The sequence below is a fragment of the Balaenoptera physalus genome (assembly GCF_965194825.1).
Source record: "Balaenoptera physalus genome assembly, chromosome: X".
Classification (NCBI taxonomy): Eukaryota; Metazoa; Chordata; class Mammalia; order Artiodactyla; family Balaenopteridae; genus Balaenoptera; species Balaenoptera physalus.
This window is the reverse complement of record NC_138903.1, coordinates 66,557,835-66,579,874: the sequence shown is the minus strand read 5'-3', so window position 1 is coordinate 66,579,874 and position 22,040 is coordinate 66,557,835. Positions and strand designations below refer to the sequence as shown.

Sequence of the window (22,040 nt, the reverse complement as noted above, 5' to 3'; positions counted from 1 at the left end):
TGAGATGAATCCTGTTCATTCTACAGTGAATGGGAGGGTAATTTTTTCAATTGGGCAAGTGAGAATTATTTATGGTTTCTGACTACCATCTGGTTATGTTTGTTTGTCCCACCCAGGAGTTTCTGACCAGAGCTGCCATTCATCAGATCTGCAAGGGGGAAAAGCCAGTCAGCATGCCACTACATCCTAACAACTGGCCCAGGAACTATCCAGAAGCCAAAGTCTCTAGAGCATCTGGACACTTCTGCATATGGCCATAAACACTAATTCTGCATACGGCCATAAACACTAATTCTCTAGTAGCATGTACAGGAAGTAAGTAAGGAAGGACCCTAATCGGTCCCTGTATACATGTTCTAATTCAGAAAAAAGGAGGGCTGGAACACAAGAGACAAGGTTGTGTTGCAGGACAAAATGGAGAGTATGTCAGGCATGGTGGAAAAATAGATTTAAATATATAAGCTGGAAATTAAAGGAAAGTGTGCATAGGGTGGAGTCGTAGGAAAAACCCTGAAAAGACAGGCGGCAATATTACACATTTCTATTTTTTTCTAAAATATATGAATGTTTCTTAAGTGCCCTTCTTAAGAGAGAAAGTATTTTGAATGAGTGGTGGATTTTAAATGGGATATTTAAATTCATACTTTGTAGGATCTGAGAAACTGTCATGGATTGACCAGCACTTCTTTTATCTCTTTGATTCTCTCTCTCTCCCTTTTGTCCAAATAACATTAAGCCTCTGTTATGGACTATTTTTCTAATAAAAATGTAGTTCTAGAAATATCACTTTTTCTTGGGAAATGCTCTTATATAAGAGATGGTTCTTTAGAGTCTCAGCCACTTCAAGGATCACATTTAGTTCAGGAATTTTATTTTGTTTTCAAGTTTTCATGAGAGTGGGACTGATGTTATATTCTTACATACTCTAATAGCTGCTCTTTAAACTTTAGAAAGCTGAGACTCAAGAAAGACTTTGGAGATGCTTTGTCACTTCCAGTGGGAGAAATATCAGTGTGCAGTTGCTAAAGAGACCCAGAATCAAACCAGTTTCTTGAGAATGAGATCACTCTCCCTGGAATTAAACATTTTAAATAAAAGCTATATTTAAAAAGTCTTGTATATATATTGGGACTTTGTCTGGAGGATTAAGAGCCGAATTGACAGTAAGAAGAAATTTGTATAGAAATACGTTATTTGAAATATGTTTTTGTTATTATCTACTGGAGGTGTAGATGCCAGAAGGGAAATTCTTGGTATCTGATCAGAAACCTTGAAAATTATAGGACACATGAGAGATTTGGGATTTAAATAATATAACAGCAGGGCTCATTACTTATACCAGAAGGCACCCTAGTCTACAACTGAAGGAGGGACCTGGGCTCCAACCAGGATTTTTTAAAAAAATTTTTATTGGTGTATAGTTGATTTACAATGTTGTGTTAAGCAAAGTGAATCAGTTATACATAAATATATATCCACTCTTTTTTAGATTCTTTTCCCATATAGGCCATTACAAAGTACTGAGTAGAGTTCCCTGTGCTATACAGTAGGTCCTTATTAGTTATCTGTTTTATATATAGCAGCATGTACATGTCAATCCCAATCTTCCAATTTATCCCTCCCCCCCACCCCGCAGTAACCTTAAGTTTGTTTTCTACATCTGGGACTCTATTTCTGTTTTGTAAATAAGTTCCTTTTTACCCTTTTTTTAGATTCCACACATAAGCGATATCATATCGTATTTGTCTTTCTCTGTCTGACTTACTTCACTCAGCATGACAATCTCTAGGTCCATCCATGTGGCTGTAAATGTCATTATTTTGTTCTTTTCTTTAGCTGAGGAATATTCCTTTGTATATATATGTACCATATCTTCTTTATCCATTCCTCTGTCGATGGACATTTAGGTTGCTTCCATGTTCTGGCTATTGTAAGTAGTGCTGCAGTGAACAATGGGGTGCATGTATCCTTTTGAATCATGGTTTTCTCCATATATATGCCCAGGAGTGGGATTGCTGTATCATATGGTAGCTCTATTTTTAGTTTTTTTAAGGAACTTCCATACTGTTCTCCATAGTGGCTGTACCCGTTTACATTCCCACCAACAGTGTAGGAGGGTTCCCTTTTCTCCACACTCTCTCCAGCATTTATTGTTTGTGGATTTTTTGATGATGACCATTCTAACCGGTATGAGGTGACACCTCATTGTAGTTTTGATTTGCATTTCTCTAATAATCCCAACCAGGAATTTGAAAAGTTGGATCTGAGAAGACTGAGAAGATAACGGTGAGGCAGAGGGTGAGGGAAGAAAAGTGATTCTTTGTAAATATTTTGGGCGTTTAATTTATTTTTGAAGAAGTGGTTGAATTAATAGAAGGGAGTTAATAGTTTTAAATGTTAGAGGATGGAGTATAGTTGACATTTTATGCTGCTGTCATATGTTGTTTGGTTTTGATGATGCTCTTTTAGAGTATAAAATACATAACCTTTGTAGTGAGATTTCTGGGGCGAGGGGTTGTATTGTTATTGAAGGAGAATGCATTAGTATTTTAAATTGATATTGTATTATTTGAATTATAATGATTCTGTTATATTCTGAACAACATGTATTCTTCACTGTTGAGCTTTGTGGGAAAGGAAGGATATTTATATAGTTAAATGTGAGGGGGAAATTTGTGGCATTTTAGAGTGATGCTATCATATTATATGCAGTATAATGATGCTTGTGCAATGTATAACCTTGTCACTTAAGAGTGGTGGATTGAGAGGGCTTGTATACTTAGTACTTATACCGGTATCTAGTAGTAGAAAGCATTTAATAAATATTTGTTGATTGGATTAATGATTAATTGGGTGAATATTTGCATGGTATTTCTGCAATATTTATCTGGTATTTCCTCATAAATGCCTGAAAAAATAAAGTTTATATTTGTTTTATAAATAAAAATTATCTGGTATTTCCACTCAGAAACACCTGGGTGAGGCAAACAAACATAACCAGATGGTAGTCAAAAAACATGAATAATCCTCACAAGCTCAGTTGAAAAAAATCTTCCCATATGCTGTAGAATGAACAGGACCTCTCATCCCAGCACCTCCCTTATTAGTCAAGTTTCTAGAAATGACAGACTTTCCTCTTTTTAGGGCATATGTATACTAGGTATCTATATGGGATATCTGTCCATATCTCTGGAAGGCCAATTAATATTGGCTATATTTGTGGTAGGCATCAGGAGGAGGATTTGGGAATTTAGGATATTAACTTTGGAACTGTAAGACAGAGTGACACTTGGGTTCAAATAGTAAGATTTTGGAGCTGCATCACTTATGAAAGGCGACTTAAACTGAAGCTGCTGAAGAGACCAGATAATAATTAGGTATATGATGACACCCTCTGGATTAGACTAAGGGAAAGAAGCCAATGGTGGTGTTGTAGTGGGTATTTTAAACAGATGACCCCCACTTCCTCTGGGAAATGACGTTCCCAATATACTTGGTCATAAAGGTGGGTTCCCAGTGGCTGTATTTCAATATTACACTATGTCTATGATCATAATGATAATGATCAGTTTTACACCATTCCTATGATCTCTAATAATTACAATATTCCTATGTTCATAGCTGATTGGATCGGGGGTAGGAATCAGACTCAGCTGAGCTATTCAGAGTCTTTTCCCTACAGAGTTAGAATTGGGATAGAGGGAGAAAATTTTTTCTGTGGCCAAGCTTACTATATGTGTAGCAAGTATAACTCTTAACTCCACAAATGGGAGCGTGGGAAATGCTACATTATTTTATTTAACTTTAATTAAATCCATTACTTTATTTAAATTTAATTAAATCCAACTCCAAATTTTCACCCCACTGAGCCGGTGAGAAGTTAAATGCAAGTCAATTTTGAGGTCCTCCCATTCCCATAAGTTATAGAAGACTATTAGAGGTTTGTGTGGTTCTGGAACAATTTAGTGATGATATCCTTAATGTCCATGCCTTACTACCCTTGAAATCTGGTGGCTCTATAGCTTCTGTGATAACTATGGGTGAGATTTTTTTTTTAACCACAAAAAGAAATTTTCTGTAGGTATCTTCTGGTTTTGGTTCTAACTCCTCTGAGGTAAGAAAATACAAAAGCCTTTGCTTTTATAATGGAATAGGAAAAAAATATATGGAGAGAAACCCCCACAAATTAATGTCTCAATAAATTATACTGCTGCTTATGTTAACTTCACAGCTGTTGACTGGACATTTTAAGGTATCCTCAGGATTGCCTCCCCAGATCTCTGCAATTCTTCCTTTTCTGGTTACTACTCTGTTCTAATCTACAGAGCTGAGCCCAGAGCCACAGAGATGAGGTCTCACTCATTGTGATGGTCATTTTTATGTGTCAACTTGGCTAGGCTACAGTCCCTCATTATTCACTCAAACACTAATCTAGTTGTTGCTGTGGAAGGTGTTTTGTAGATGTGATTAAAGTCTATAATCAGTTAACTTTAAGAAGATTATCCTAGATAGTACAGGTGGCTCTTATCCAATCAGTTGTAAGGCCTTGAGAGGAAAGTAAAAGCTTCCCCGAAGAAGAATAAATTCTGTCCGTGGATAGCAGCTTCAGCTTGTGCCCAAGATATCTAGCATATATTTTCTGATGGCCTGCCCTATGGATTTTGGATTTGCCTAGTCAGCTCCCACAATCACATGAGCCAATTACTAATAAATCTCTTAATACATACAATACATATATTATTATCTATAATATCTATTTAATATAGCTCTAGATATATTGTCTTAATCCATTCAGACTGCTATAACAAATTACTACAGACTGGGTAACTTATAAACAATAGAAATTTCTTTCTCACAGTTTGGAGGCTGGAAAGTCCAAGATCAAGGTGCTAACATGGTCAAGTTCTGGTGAAAGCCCTCTTCCAGGTAGCAGACTTTTGACTTCTCACTGTGTCATCACATGGTGGAAGGGAACCAGGGAGCTCTGTGATGTCTCTTTTATAACAGCACTAATCCTATTCATAAGAGCTCCACCCTCATGGCGTAAGCACCTCCCCAAAGCCCCACATCCTAATACCATTACATTGAGTGTTTGTTGAGGATTTCAACATATGAATCTTGGGGAAATATAAACATTCAGACCATAGCATGTTATGTATGTATGCCATAGATGAATGGTTTAAGGATAGATACACTTAATCCAAACAAGATCGATCAGATTCTCTCTCATAAAGTTGTGATTCTGAGCTTAGACACAGAGAGATTAAAATGTATCATCACCTTAATGACAAAGCAGTAGGAGGAAGGCTCAAACACTCCTGTTGCTGAGGTCCCCAGAGCTGCTGTGGTATCTTGAATTCTGTGGCATACCCTAGTTTCATCCTAATTACTTACTTTTTTTACTTAGTAAGATAAAATTGGTTTCCAATATTTCTAACCTGAGAGTATGGAGTATGTGGGAAATAACACAGGCCCCATCAAAATACTTACTGCTTGTAGTAGGAAAGTATTATTTCCTCCTGATGTGTGCCACAATAATTTTAGCTCACACTTAAATATAATTAAAACTAAATATCCAGAGAGTAGTATGAATAATTAAAGAATAAAAAGAATTCTACCCATAAAACAATTACTGGATTTTCTAATGAATATTGGGAGATATCTTGGAAGGAATGTGTGAGTGTGGGTTTTGAAGGTTCTATTTACCAAGAGAATGAGAAATATAACTTTGGATTGGGCTGACACTCACTAGAGACATCTCATTTAATATGATAGCTCAGGCAGCAGACTGAAGTTCTCATGAATTCTGAATGGGCTCATGAAAAACAGGTCCAGAGATGGCTACTCTAGCTGCCACTGAAGAATAAAAATGCCTTTGACACAGTTTTAAAAGAAACAAAGGGGAAGCAAAACTGGTGGAGTAGGTAGCCCAGGATCCATTCCTCAAAAGAAACACTAAATAACTGAGCAAAAATCTGTCAGAATCAACTTTGTAAGAACTATGCAAAACATTCAAAAGTTCAGAGCAACCAAGAAAATTCTCAATCAGGAAAAAGGCAACTTGGACAGCCACATGCAGAAGAATGAAACTGGACTATGATCTTACACCATACACAAAAATTAACTCAAAATGGACTAAAGACTTGAGCATAAGACCTGAACCCATAAAATTCCTAGATGAAAACATGAATGGTAAGCTCCTTGACATCTGTAGTGGAGATACATTTTTTTTGGATTTGACACCAAATGCAAAGGCAACAAAAGCAAAATAAAAAAGTGGGACTACATCAAACTAAAAAGCTTCTATACAACAAAGGAAACCATCAACAAAATGAAAAGGCAACCTACTGAATGGGAGAAAATATTTGCAAATCACATATCTGATAATATACAAAAATAAAAAGAGTGCAGACAACTAAATAGTAAAAAAAAAATGGGATTTAAAAATGGGCAGAGGAACTGAATAGACATTTTTTGTAAAGAAGACATATAGATGGTCAACAGGCACGTCAAAAGTTGCTCGACATCATCAGGGAAATGGAAATCAAAACCACAGTGAGAGATACCAAAACCAGACAAAGATGTCACAAAAAAAGAAAACTACAGTCCTATATCATTGATGTACATAGATGCAAAAATCCTCAACAAAATACTAGCAAACAGACTCCAACAGCACATTAAAAGGATCATACACCATGATCAAGTGGGGTTTCTCCCAGGAATGCAAGGATTCTTCATTATATGCAAATCAATCAATGTGATAAACTATATTAACAAATTGCAGGAGAAAAACCATATGATCATCTCAATAGATGCATAAAAAGCTTTTGACAAAATTCAACACCCATTTATGATAAAAACCCACCAGAAAGTAGGCATAGAGGGAACTTACCTCAACATAATAAAGGCCATATATGACAAGCCAAGAGCCAACATCATTCTCAATGGTGAAAAAGTGAAAAGATTTCCACTAACATCAGGAAGAAGACAAGGTTGCCCACTCTCACCACTATTATTCAACATAGCTTTGGAAGTTTTAACCACAGAAATCAGACAAGAAAAAGAAATAAAAGGAATCCAAATTGGAAAAGAAGAAGTAAGACTGTCACTGTTTCCAGATGACATGATACTATACATAGAGAGTCCTAAAGATTCTACCAGGAAACTACTAGAGCTAGTCAATGAATTTGGTAAAGTAATGGGATACAAAATTAATGCACAGAAATCTCTTGCATTCCTATACACTAATGATGAAAAATCTGAACGAGAAATTAAGGAATCACTCCCATTTACCACAGCAACAAAAAGAATAAAATACCTAGGAATAAACCTACCTAAGGAGACAAAAGAACCTGTATGCAGAAAACTACAAGACATTGATGAAAGAAATTAAAGATGATACAATCAGATGAAGAGATATACCATGTTACTGGATTGGAAGAATCAACATTGTAAAAATGACTCTACTACCCAAAGCAATCTACAGATTCAATGCAATCCTTATGAAACAACCAATGGCATTTTTCACAGAACTAGAACAAAAAATTTCACAATTTGTATGGAAACACAAAAGACCCCAAATAGACAAAGCAATTTTGAGAACAAAAAATGGAGCTGGAGGAATCAGGCTCCAGGACTTCAGACTATACTGCAAAGCTACAGTAATCAAGACAGTATGGTATAGGCACAAAAACAGAAATATAGACCAATGGAACAAGATAGAAAGCCTAGAGATATACCCACGCACATATGGTCACCTTATCTTTGGTAAAGGAGGCAAGAATATACAATGGAGAAAAGACAGCCTCTTCAATAAGTGGTGCTGGGAAAACTGGACAGCAACATGTTAAAGAATGAAATTAGAACACTGTCTAACACCATACACAAAAATAAACTCAAAATGGATTAAAGACCTAACTGTAAGGCCAGACACTATAAAACTCTTAGAGGAGAACAGAGGCAGAACACTCTATGACATAAATCACAGCAAGATCCTTTTTGACCCACCTCCTAGAGAAATGGAAATAAAAACAAAAATAAACAAATGGGACCTAATGAAACTTAAAAGCTTTTGCACAGCAAAGGAAACCATAAACAAGATGAAAAAACCCTCAGAATGGGAAAAAATATTTGCCAACAAAGCAACTGACAAAGGATTAATTTCCAAAATATACAAGTAGCTCATGCAGCTCAATATCAATAAAACAAACAACCCAATCCAAAATTGGGCAGAAGACCTAAACAGACATTTCTCCAAAGAAGATATACAGATGGCCAACAAACACATGAAAGGATGTTCAACATCACTAATCATTAGAGAAATGCAAATCAAAACTACAATGAGTAACACTTCACACCAGTCAGAATGGCCATCATCAAAACATCTAGCAAACAATAAATGCTGGAGAGGGTGTGGAGAAAAGGAAACCCTCTTGCACTGTTGGTGGGAATGTACATTGGTACAGCCACTATGGAGACCAGTATGGAGGTTCCTTAAAAATCTAAAAATAGAACTACCATATGACCCAGCAATCCCACTACTGAACATATACCCTGAGAAAACCATAGTTCAAAAAGAGTCATGTACCAAAATGTTCATTGCAGCACTATTTACAATAGCCAGGACATGGAAGCAACCTAAGTGTCCATTGACAGATGAATGGATAAAGGAGATGTGGCACATATATACAATGGACTATTACTCAGCCATAAAAGGAAATGAAATTGAGTTATTTGTAGTGAGGTGGATGGACCTAGTGTCTGTCATACCGAGTGAAGTAAGTCAGAAAGAGAAAAACAAATACCGTATGCTAACACATATATATAGAATCTAAAAAAAAAAAAAAAAAAAAAATGGTCATGAAGAACCTAGGGGCAGGACCGGAATAAAGATGCAGACCTACTAGAGAATGGACTTGAGGACACAGGGAGGGGTAAGCTGGGACAAAGTGAGTGAGTGGCATGAACATATATACACTACCAAATGTAAAACTGATAGCTAGTGGGAAGCAGCCACATAGCACAGGGAGATCAGCTCGGTGCTTTGTGACCACCTAGAGGGGTGAGGTGGGGAGGGTGGGAGGGAGGGAGATGCAAGAGGGAAGAGATATGGGGACATATGTATATGTATAACTGATTCACTTTGTTATAAAGCAGAAACTAACACACCATTGTAAAGCAATTATACTCCAATAAAGATGTTTAAAAAAAAGAATGTAAATAATTTGAAAAAAAAAAGAAAGAAGATATGGCACATATATAGAATGGAATATTACTCAGCCATAAAAAGAAATGAAATTGAGTTAGTTGTAGTGAACTGTATGGACCTAGATACTGTCATACAGAGTGAAGTAAGTCAGAAAGAGAAAAATAAATACCATATGCTAACACATATATATGGAATCTAAAAAAAACAAAAGGTTCTGAAGAACCTATGGGCAGGACAGTAATAAAGATGCAGACGTAGAGAATGGACTTGAGGACATGGGGAGGGGGAAGGGTAAGCTGGGATGAACTGAGAGAGTGGCATGGACATATATGCACTCCCAAATGTGAAATAGATAGCTAATGGGAAGCAGCTGCATAGCACAGGGTGATCAGCTTGGTGCTTTGTGTCCACCTAGAGGGGTGGGGTAGGGAAGGTGGGAGGGAGAAAGAAGAGGGAGGAGATATGGGGATATATGTATATGTATAGCTGATTCACTTTGTTATACAGCAGAAACTAACACACCATTGTAAAGCCATTATACTCCAATAAAGATGTTAAAGAAAAAAACACAATGAGATATCACCTCACATCTGTTAAAATGGCTATCATCAAAAAGACAACAAATAACAAGTGTTGACAAGGATATAGAGAAAGGCAAACACTTGTGCATTGTTAGTGAGAATGTAAATTGGTACAGCCACTGTACAAAACAGTGTGGAGCTTCCTCAAAAAATTCAAAATAGAACTACAATATGATCCAGCAATTCCACTTCTGGGTATTAATCCCAGGGAAACAAAAACACTAATTTGAAAAAATACCTGCATCCCCATATTTATTGCAGCATTATCTACAATAGTCATCATATGGGAGCAATCTAAGTGTTCATCAGTGGGTGAATAAAGAAAATGTGTTACATGTACAGTTGACCCTTGAACATCATGGGTTTGAACTGCGCTTGTCCACTTATATACGGACTTTTTCAATAAATACATACTACAGTACTACACAATTCATGGTTTATTGAATCTGTGGGTGTTGAACTGTAGATATAGAGGGCTGACTGTAAAATTATACATAGATTTTCTCCTGTGAGTGGGGGGATCAGCACCCCAGCCCTCGTGTTATTCAAGGGTCAACTGTAGAAACATACACACGCACACACACACTGGAATATTACTCAGCCACAAAAAATAAGGAAATCTTGCTATTTGTGACAATGTGGATGGATCTTGAAGGCATTGTGCTAAGTGAAATGTCAGGCAGAGAAAGGCAAGTACTTTATGATCTCACTTATATGTGGAATCTAAAAACAAAATGAAACAAAACAGCAACAACAAATGAGCTCATAGATACAGAGAACAGATTGGTAATTGCAATAGTTGGGGGGTGGGTGAAATGTGGGAAGATGGTCAAAAGGTACAAACTGCCAGTTATAGAATAAATAAGTCATGGGGATATCATTTATAGCATAGTGACTATAGTTAATAATACTGTATTGCACATTTGAAAGCTGCTAAAGAGAGTAAATCTTAAAAGTATTCATCGCAAGAAAAATATTTTGTAATTAAGTATGGTGACAGATGTTAACTAGACTTGTAGTAATCATTTCACAATATATACAAATATCAAATTATTATCTTGCACAACCTGAAATTAATATAATGTAATATGTCAATTATATTTCAATAAAAAAGGAAAAATTTTTGAATGGTAGGACACTTTGCAGAATTTTTACTTGCCCTTACCCTAACCCCTTCCCCAGTTCATCTGCATTCTTGACGATAGCAATCTGCATTCCCAGTGTGGGACTCTGGTCCATGGTTCCAGATAGAGCAGAGCAGATCTCATGCTCAAAGAATGGATTTTGTCTGTTCTGACCTGCTTGGGGTTACCTGAAGAACTGATGCAAGGGGCTTGTCTTTGTTCCACCTACGTGAGAACCCACTCAAGATAGAAAAGCACTATGTTGTACAGCATATCTCTAGAACTTACATAACACCTATACACCTTACATAACAATACAGTACTGTGCACTTAAATTTGAAGAGGGTAGATCCCATGTTAAGTGTTATTATAAAGAAAAAGTGGACACAAGGAAAATTTTAGAGGTGAAGGAGATGTCTATTACCTTCATGGTGGTGATGGTTTCATGGGCGCATTCATGTGTCCAAACACATCAAACGGTATATATTAAATATGTGTAGTTTTTTGTATATCAATTACACCTCAATAAAGCTGTTAAAAAAAGCTAGAGAAGTGGTTATGCAGAAGACATTCCTCAAAAACATTATAAGGCAACTGAATAACCTGCTGCAACCTTTGTCAAAACATTACAATTGAGGCAAACAATAGATATGCTGAAAGCCTGGGAGGAAAAGCTAGGAGAGAGTTTCTTTGGGACATTTCTTTAGGACATTCAAAAAGCATGTGTATATAGTTTGGAATTAAGAAAGCCATGTATGTTCCCAGGGCAGGAGGTAGTTCAGAAAAGACTTGAGAAGAACACAAGCTGTCATATCTGGTTGATCTCTAAGCTCAACATTAGCAGTGAGTGAAGGGTAAGGCAGTTATAAATGACTTGGTTAAGTGTTGCAGGAGTGCCTTAATAAAAAACCAATTTGCAAGGTCTGGGATAATGTTTTTTTTTCTTTCTTTCTTCTTTTTTTTTGACTCCAGACATTCAAGGAAATCTCCTTAAAAAGGAGACTAGCTGACCACAAGCTATAGGAAAAGAGACTTTAGAAAGCACACATAAAAAAGAATACAGACTGTATAAAAATAGTTTATAAAAGCCACTAAGGAAAAATAAAACAACTACAACCCACAACAAGCAACAAAAACAAACACAGAGGGGGTGAAATATCTGAATTCTAGACTTACCACATTATAATATTCAAAATGTTCATATTTCAACAAAAAGTCATGAAGCATGCAAATAAACAACAAAGTATGGCCCATTCACAGAACAAATTAAACTAAATGTCCCAGAGGAAGCACAGACATTGGATTTACTAGACAAAGATCAGTAAATTTATTGTCTTAAGTATGTACAAAGAGCTAAAGGAAACCAGGAGGATGATGTCTTAACAAATAGAGAATATCAGTAAAGAAACAGAAACTAGATAAAAGAACCAAATGGCAATTCTGGAGCTGAAAAGTACAATCATTGAAATTTAAAAATTCAATAGACATATTCAATAGCATATTTGATCAAGCAGAAGAAAGAAGTAGTGAACTTAAAAGTAGGGCAATTAAAATTATCTAATCTGAGGAGAGAAAAAAAAGGAATAAAGAAAAATGAACAAAGTCTAAGAGATCTGTGGGGTACCATCAAATGTACCAAGAAACACATAATGATAGTCTCATAAGGAAAGGAGAGAGAAGAGCAAAAAGAATATTTTAAGAAATAATGACCAAAAACTGTCCCAAATTTAATAAAAGTCATGAATCTACAATTCTAAGAAACAGTGAACTCCAAGAAGAATTGATGAACAGATGTCCACACAAAGACAAGTTGAATCTTGAAAACAGTAAGAGAGAAGCAACTTGTCACATACAATGGGGTCCTCAATGAGTTTAACAGCCAATTTAGCTTTAGAAATCATGGAGGCCCAAAGAAAATGGGATGGGATATTTATAGTGTTGAAAGGGAAAAAAGTCTGTCAACCATGAATTCTATATCCAGTAATACTGTCCTCAAAAATGAAGGAGTAATTAAGACATTCCAGATAACAAAAACTGAGGAAATTTTTTGCTAGTAGCCTTGTCCTACAAGAATTGCTAAAGGGAGTCATTCACACTGAGATAAAAAGACACTGGACAGTAACTTGAAGACATACAAGAAGTATAGAACTCTGGTAAAGTTAACTACATAGGAAAATATAAAAGTATTGTTGCATTGTATAGTATTATTGTATTATTGATTTATAACTCCTCTTATATATATATATTTCAAAAATACATAAAACAATAATTATAAATCTATGTTAATGAACAGCAAATGTATAAAAAGGTAATTTGTAACAACATGAAGGGAAAAGAATGGGAATGTATAAGAGCAGAGTTTTTGTATACTATTGAAACAAAGGTGGTATTAATTAAAAATTAATTATTATAATTTAATTGTATATATTTGTATATCATATTGCATATTATATATATTGTATATTATAGAAATAATTATAGATCCCAAGGTCACTGACTAAGAAAATAACTAAAATATGCAGAATGGGAATGAGAAAAGAATGAAAGTGGTACACTGTCAAGAAATCAATTAAACCCAGATGGAAGCAGTAATAGAAAAAATGAAGAACTAAAAGGATATGACATATAGGAAAATAATAGCAAATAGGCAGAAGTAAGTTCTTCTTCATCAGTAACTACTTTAAAAGTAAATGGAAACACAAAACATAGGAGGAACACTTTTTGACATAAATCTTAGCAATAATTTTTTCTTGGATCCATCTCCTAAAGTAAAGGATATAAAATAAAAAATAAACAAATGGGACCTAATTAAACTTAAAAGCATTTGCACAGCAAAGGAAACCACTGACAAAATGAAAAGACAACCTACTGAATGGGAGAAAATATTTGCAAATGGTATGACTGATAAGGGGTTAATAGTCAACATTTATAAACAGCTCATACAACTCAACATCAAAAAAAACAAACAACCCAATTAAAAACAGGCAGAAGAACTATTCAGAAGAACTGAGTAGATGTTTTTCCAAAGAGGAAATGCAGATGACCAACAAGCACATGAAAAAAGGCTCAACATTGCTAATCATCAGGGAAATGCAAATCAAAATCATAATGAGATATCACTTCACACCTGTCAGAATGGCTATCAGCAAAAGAATATAAATAACAAATGTTGGCAAGGATGTGGAGAAAAGGGAACCCTCTTACACTGTTGGTGGGAATGTAAGTTGGTGGAGTCACTGTGGAAAACAGTATGGAGGTTTTTCAAAAAACTAAACTAGAACTACCATATGACTGAGCATTTCCTCTCCTAGGTATATATCCAAAAAAACACCCCACTAATTTGAAAAGATGCATGCACCCTAATGTTTGTAGCAGCATTATTTACAATAGCCAACATATGGAAACAATCTGTGTCTATCAACAAATGAATGGATAAAGATGTGGTATATATATATATATATATATATATATATATATATATATATATATACACACACACACACACACACACATACATATAATGGAATACTACTCAGCCATAAAAAAAAGAATGAAACTTTGCCATTTGCAGCAACGTGAGATGGACTTTGGAGGGTATTATGGTAAGTGAAATAAGTCAGACAGAGATAGAAGAATACTGTATGATATCACTTATATGTGGAATCTAAAAAATACAATCTGGTGAATATAACAAAAAGAAGCAGACTCACATAGAGAACAAACTAGTGGCTACCAGTGAGTGGGAGGGACAATATAAGGGTGGGGGAGTGGGAGGTACAAAACTATCGGATGTAAGATAGGCTCAAGGATGTATTGTACAACACGGGGAATATATAGTCAATATTTTGTAATATGTGTAAATGGAAAGTAACCTTTAAAATTGTATAAAAAATTTTTAAAATAAATTTTTAAAAATCTGGGGAAAAAAAAGAAGTGGAAACCACATCACACCCATTAGGATGGCTACCATGATGGTTAATTTTATGTGTCACCATGACTGGCCATGATTGTATTCAAATATTTGGTCAAACATTATTCTGGGTGTTTCTGTGAGGGTGTTTTGGATGAGATTAACATCTAAATTGATAGACTGAGTAAAGCAGATTGCCTTCTATAATGTAGGTGTATCTCATCTAATATGTCAAAGTCCTAAGTAGAATAAAAAGGCTGACCCTCTTCCAAGTAAGAGAATTCTGCCCTCCTGAGAGTCTTTGAACTGGGAGAGTGGCTTTTTTCTTGCTTTTGGACTCAAACTGAAACATTAGATCTTCCTGGGACTTGAGCCTGCCATCCTTTGGACTGGAATGACCCAGTTGTCTCTCGTTTCCCAGGCCTTCAGACTAGGATTGGAATTAAACCATCAACTCTCTTGGATTTCTAGCTTTCCAACTCACCCTGAAGATCTTGGGGCTTGTCATCTTCCATAATTGCATGAGCCAATTTCTTATAATAAATCTCTTCATACACATACATCTTATTGGTTCTGTTTCTCAGAAGCACCCTGACAAATACAGCTACTACAAACATAAAAAATAAAACAGAAAATAACAAGTGTTGGTGAAGAGACATTTGAACCCTTGTGTATGTAGTTTGGAATGTAAAAATGGTGCAGCTCTTATGGAAAATACTATGGAAGTTCCTCAAAATAAATTTACTTTATTATCTAGCAATTCTGCTTCTGGGTACATACACAAAAAAATTGAAAGCAGAGTCTTCAAAAGATTTTTGCATATCAATGTTTATTGCAGCATTATTCATAATAGACAAGAGGTGGAAGTAACTCAAATGTTCATTGACAGATGGATGGATAAAGAAAATGTGATGTATATGTATAGAATGACATATTATGCAGCTTTTAAAAGGAAGGGAATTCTGACACATGTTACAAAATGGATGAAACTTGAGAACGTTATGGTAAGTGAAATAAGCCAGTTACAAAAAGACAAATGCTATATGTTTCCACTTATATGAGGTATCTAAAATAGTCAAATTCATAGAGACAGAAAATAGAATGGTGGTTACCAAGGAATAAGGAGGGGGGAAAGGGGAGTTGTCATTTAATAGGTATAGAGTTTCAGTTTGACAAGACAAAAAGTTCTGGAAATATGTTTCACAATAATGTAAATATACTTAACACTATTGAACTGTACACTTAAAAATGCTTAAGATGGTAAAAACATATGTATCAAAATTATATATATATAAAATTTGCCATTGATCTATAAAAAAGCAGAAATTGGAAGAACGAATTTTAAAAATATGATCCAACTATATGCTGTCTATGAGAATCACTGTAGATCTAAAGGCACAAATGTGTTGAAAGTAAAAGGATGGAAAAGATATTTCATGTGAATAGTATCTAAATGAGAGCTGAGGTGGCTATACTAACATAAAAAATAGGTTAAAAACTGTTAATAGAAATAAATAAGTACATTGCATATTGGTTAAAGATGATTTCCTCAAGAACATAATAATTATAAGCACACACACAAGAAAGAAAGGAAGAAAGAAAGAAAGAAAGAAAGAAAGAAAGGAAGGAAGGAAAGAAGGAAGGAAGGAAGGAAGGAAGGAAGGAAGGAAGGAAGGAAGGAAGGAAGGAAGGAAGGAAGAAAGAAAGAAGGAAGGAAGGAACCCAAGATATATAAAGCAAACCTGCAAACCTTGTCAGAATTGATGGAAGAAAAAGACAGTTCTATAATAATACCCCAATATTAATAATGGACAGAACAACTAGACAGAAGATCAGTAAGGAAATTGAGGACTTGAACAACCCTATAAGCCAACTAGACCTAACAGTCATGTACAGGACATTCCACCTAACAATACCAGAATACATATTTTCTTCAAGGCCACATGGAACAGTCTTCAAGATAGATTATAGGTTAGGCCACAAATAAATTTGAATAAGTTAAAAGATTGAAATCATACAAAGTCTGTTCACCAACCACAAAGGAATGAAACTAGAAATCTATAACAAGGAAATTTCAGAAATTTACAAATATGTAGATGTTAGCAACACACTCTTGAGCTACTAAGGGTTCAAAGAAGAAATCACAAGGGAAACACTTTGAAATATTATTCAGCCATAAAAAAGAAGGAAATCCTGCCATGTTTGACAAAGTGGATGAATCTTGAGCACTTTATTCTAAGTGAAATAAGCCAGAAAGAGAAAGACAAATACTGTATGACCTCATATGTGGAATCTAAAAAATAAACAAGCAAACCAAAAACAAACCCATAGAAAAATAGATCAGATTTATGATTACCATAGGAGGGGTGTGAGGGGAGGAAGAACTGGAAAGGGATAGGCAAAACATACAAACTTTCAGTTATAATATAAATGAGTACTGGGGATGAAATTTACAACATGATGACTATAGTTAATACTGCTGTATGATATATTTCAAAGTTGTTAAGAGAGAAAACCCTGAGAAGCCCATCACAAGGAATAAAAATTTTTTCTTCTTTTTTTGTATCTATATGAGATGATGAATATTTACTAAACTTATTGTGGTAATCATTTCACAATGTAAGTCAAATCATTATGCTGTGCACCTTAAACTTATACAGTGCTGTATGTCAATTTTATCTCAGTAAAACTGGAAAAAAAGAAAATACTTTGAGGCAAATGAAAAACATTCCCAACATACGAAAACTTATAGGATACAATAAAAACAATGCTTAGAGGAAAATTTAATAATAATCGATAAAATGCAAATAAATAACCTTACACCTTAAAGTTATTTATTTGGAAAATAATTAGGAAAAGAGAGAAAGATAAACCCAAATACAATGGAAGGAAGGGAATAATAAAGATTGTAGCAGAAATAATCAAAATAGCAAAGAGAAAAACAATAGAGAAAATTAATGAGACCAAAAGTTGGTTCTTCGAAAAGATCTACAAAATTGACAAATCTTTAGCTATATTGACTAAGAAAAAAAGAGAAAGCTCAAATTATTAAAACCAGAAATGAAAGTGGAGAATCATACTACCAACCTTACAGAAATAAAAAGGATTATAAGAGAATACTATAAGCAATTGTACACCAACAGATTAGATAGTATAGATAAAATGAAAAAAAAAATTCCCAGAAACACACAAACTATCAAAATTGACTCAAGAAGAAATAGAAAATTGGAACAGATCTACTATGGATGGAATTTTTGTGTACTCCCAAAATTCATTTGGTGAAATCCTAGCCCCCAATGTGATTTTATTAGGAGGTGGAAACTTTTGGTAGATGATTAGGTCATGAGGGTGGAGCCCTCATGAATGTGATTAGTGCTCTTATTAAAGAGACCCCAGAGAGCTCTCTCACCCCTTGCTCCAAGTGAGGACACAGCAAGAAGATTGCTGTCTGTGAACTAGGAAGTAGGCTCCCACCAGGCACCAAATTGCTGGCACCTTGATCTTGGACTTCCCAGCCTCCAGAAGTGTGAGAAATAAATGTTTGTTGCTTAAGTCACCCAATCTATGTTATTTTTGTAATAGCAGCTTGAATGGATTAAGACAAAGACCTGTAACATGTAAAAAGATAAAATCATTAATCAAAAGCCTTGCAAAAAAGAAAATCCAGGACCAGATGATTTCACTAATGAATTCTACAGGTCATTTAAAGAATTAACACCAACTCTTCTCAAACACTTCCAGAAAGTCGAAGAGGAGGGAATACTTCCTAACTCATTCTATTAGGTCAGCATTATCCCAACACCAAAGCCAAAGACATCACAAGAAAAGAAAACTACAGATAAATATCTCTTATGAATATAACATGTGAAAATCCTGAATGAAATTCCAACAAACAAATCTAGCAGAACATGAAAGGAACTTTACATCATGATCAATTGGGATTTTCTATTAAAAAATGCAAGGGTGGTCCAAAATACAAAAATCAATCAATGTAATATACTACATTAATAGAATAAAGTAAAAACCCCACATGGTCATCTCTATTGATGGAGGGAAATCATTTGGCAAAATCCACAACATTTTTATGATAAAAACACATAACAAACTAAGACTGGGAGAAAATTTCTTCAACCAGATAAAGGGCTTTATGTGAAATCCACAGCCAAAATCATGCAGTGTAAAAGATTGAAAACTTTCCCCTAAGAACAATATATGGATGCCTATTTTTTGCACTTTTATTCAACCTTGTACCAGGAAGACCTAGTAGAATAATTAAGCAATAAAAATAAATGAAGACATCCAAATTGGAAAGGAAGAAATAAAACTATCTCAGTTTGCAGTTGTCATAATCATATACATAGGAAACCCCAAAGAATCCACAAAAAGAAGCTATTAGCATTCATAAACAAATTCAGTAAAGTTTCAGGATACAAGATCAACACACAAAAGTCAGATGTATTTGTATACACTAGCAAAGAAAAATCCTAAAATAAAATTAAGAAAACAATTACATTTAAAATAGCATCTAAAAGAATTAAATACCTAGGGATAAATTTCACCAAGCAGGTGAAAGACTTGTATATTGAAAATTGCTAAACATTGGTAAGGACATTAAAGAAGACCTAAGTAAAGTGAGCGACATCCTGTGTTCATGGATTGAAAGACTTAATATTATGTCGGCAATACTACAAAGTGATCTACAGATTCAATGTCATCCCTATTAAAATTCCCACAGTCTTTATTTGTTTACAGAAATGGAAAAGCTGATCCTTAAATTCATATGGAATTGCAAGGGGTTACAAAAATCAAAAATGATATTGAAAAAAAAGTTGGAGGACTCACACTTCTGATTTCAAAACTTATTACAAATCTACAGTAATCAAAATAATATGGTACTAGTAGAAGAATAGACATATAGACCAATGTAATAGAATGGAGCATCCAGAAATAAAACTCATATAGCTATGGTCAAGTGATTTTTGACAAGGATGCCAAGTCTGTTCAATGGGGAAAGGAGAGTCTTTTCAATAAATGTTACTACTATATGTTGCAGAAATCCCTCCTGCTCAGGGAAGGTCATTCTTTTGTTTTATTCAGGACTTCAACTGATTGGATGAGGCCCACTCATATTTTGGATGGAAATCTGCTTTACTCCAAGTCCACTGATTTAAATGTTAACTTTACCCATATATCTGATAAGGAACTAATATCCAAAATATACAGGGAACTTCTACAACTCAATAACAAAAATACAAATAATCCAATTAAAAATGGGCTAAGGACTTGAATAGACATTTCACCAAAGAAGATACACAAATAGCTTACAGGTATATGAAAAGGTGCTTGTCATCACTAATCATCAGGGAAATGCAAATCAAAACTACATTGAGATATCACCTCACACCTGTTAGGATGACTATTATTAAAAAAAAAAAAGCTAGCAAGTGTTTTTGAGGATGTGGATAAATTGGAATCCTTGTGCAATGTTACTGGGAATTTTGAATGGCACAGCTGCTATGGAAAACAGTATGGAGGTTCCTCAAAAATTAAAAAATAGAAGTACCATATGATCCAGCAATCCCACTTCTAGGTATATATCCAAAATGATCAAAATGAGAATCTCGAAGAGATACAGTAAGTCCCCTACATACAAACCTTCAAGTTGCGAATTTTCACAGATGCGAACGTGTGTTCACATGTCCAATCACGTAAATTAGTTCAGGTGCCTGGGGTACATTTTCACGTGTGTGCATCCTCTACAAGCGGTTGTGCTTTTATGTACTTTATTGTACAGTACTGTGTAGAGTACAGTAGTACAGTATCTTCATTTCAAGCTCAGGATATCTGGAAGCAAGCATAAAAGCAGCAGTGATGTAGCTGGTACTACTGTACTTTTCAAGGTACTGTACTGTAAGATTAAAAATGTTTTCTTTATTTTTTGTGTTTGTTATGTATTATTTGTGTGAAAAGTATTATAAACCTATTACAGTACAGTACTATATAGAGAGTGTGTTAGTTGCATAGCTAGGCTAACTTTGTTGGACTTATGAACAAATAGGACTCACAAATGCACTTAGAACAGAACTCGTTCATATGTAGGGGACTTGCTGTATCTGCACTACCATGGTCATTGCAACATTATTAATAATAGCTAAGCTATGGGAACAATCTAAATGCCCATCAATGTATGATTTGATAAAGAAAGTAAATGTGGTATATTCATACTATGGAAATATTATTCAGCATCAACAAAGAAGGAAATCCTGCCATATGCATTCATATGGATGAACCTGGAGAACATTAAGCTAAGGGAAATAAGCCAATTACAGAAAGGCAAGTACTACATGATTCCACTTATATGAGATATCTATTATAAAATAAACTCATACAGCAGAAGGTAAAATAGTAATTGCCACTATTGTAAATAGTGCTGCTATAAACATTGGAGTGCAGGTATTTTTTCGAATTAGAGTTTTCTCTGGATATATGCCCAGGAGTAGGATTTAAGGATCATATGGTAACTCTATTTTTAGTTTTTTAAGGAACCTCCATACTGTTCTCCATAGTGGTTGCATCAACTTACATTCCCACTGCCAGTGTAGGAAGGTTCCCTTTTCTCCACATCCTCTGCAGCATTTATTTTCCGTAGACTTTTTAATGATGACCTTTCTGACTGGTGTGAGGTGATATATTGTAAATTAGCTATACTTCAATAAAAAAATATAAGAACAAGAAAAAAAGAATGCTATAATACAAATGAATAATGCCTTTGAGGAGCTTATTAATAGACTGGACTGAGCTAAGAATAGAACCTCTGAACTAGATGATATATCAATAGAATCCTCAAAAAATGAAAAGCAAAGAGAACAAAGACTGGAAAAAATAGAAAACCAAGGACTTTGGGACAACTACAAATGCTGTATCATTCACATAATGCAAATACCAGAAGGAGAAGAGACAAAGAAACAGAAGAAATATTTGATATATTAATGACTGAGAATTTCCTTATATTAATGTAAGGCAGCAAACCATAGATCCAGGAAGCTCAGAGAAGACCAAGCAGGATAAATGCCAAGAAAATTACACCTAGGCATATAATTTTCAAACTACAGAAAATAAAAAATAAAGAAAAAAATCCTGAAAGAAGTGAGAGGAAAAAAATACCTTACCTATAGAAGAACAAAGATAGGAATTACATCCAACTTCTCCTCAGAAAT

General features: G+C 34.8%; 1 long non-coding RNA gene across 3 annotated transcripts in view; it reads left to right on the top strand.

Moving 5' to 3' along the window:
• Nucleotides 1–21,160, top strand: part of LOC309653113 — a 133,992-nt gene extending 112,832 nt beyond the window's left edge. For 2 of the 3 annotated variants that reach the window (XR_014258986.1, XR_014258987.1), the window contains one exon: nucleotides 117–21,160. This is a non-coding gene — a long non-coding RNA (uncharacterized lncRNA). The remainder of the gene's footprint in view (nucleotides 1–116) is intronic. The other variant, XR_014258988.1, reaches the window with a different exon arrangement.
• Nucleotides 21,161–22,040: the final 880 nt, after the last annotated feature.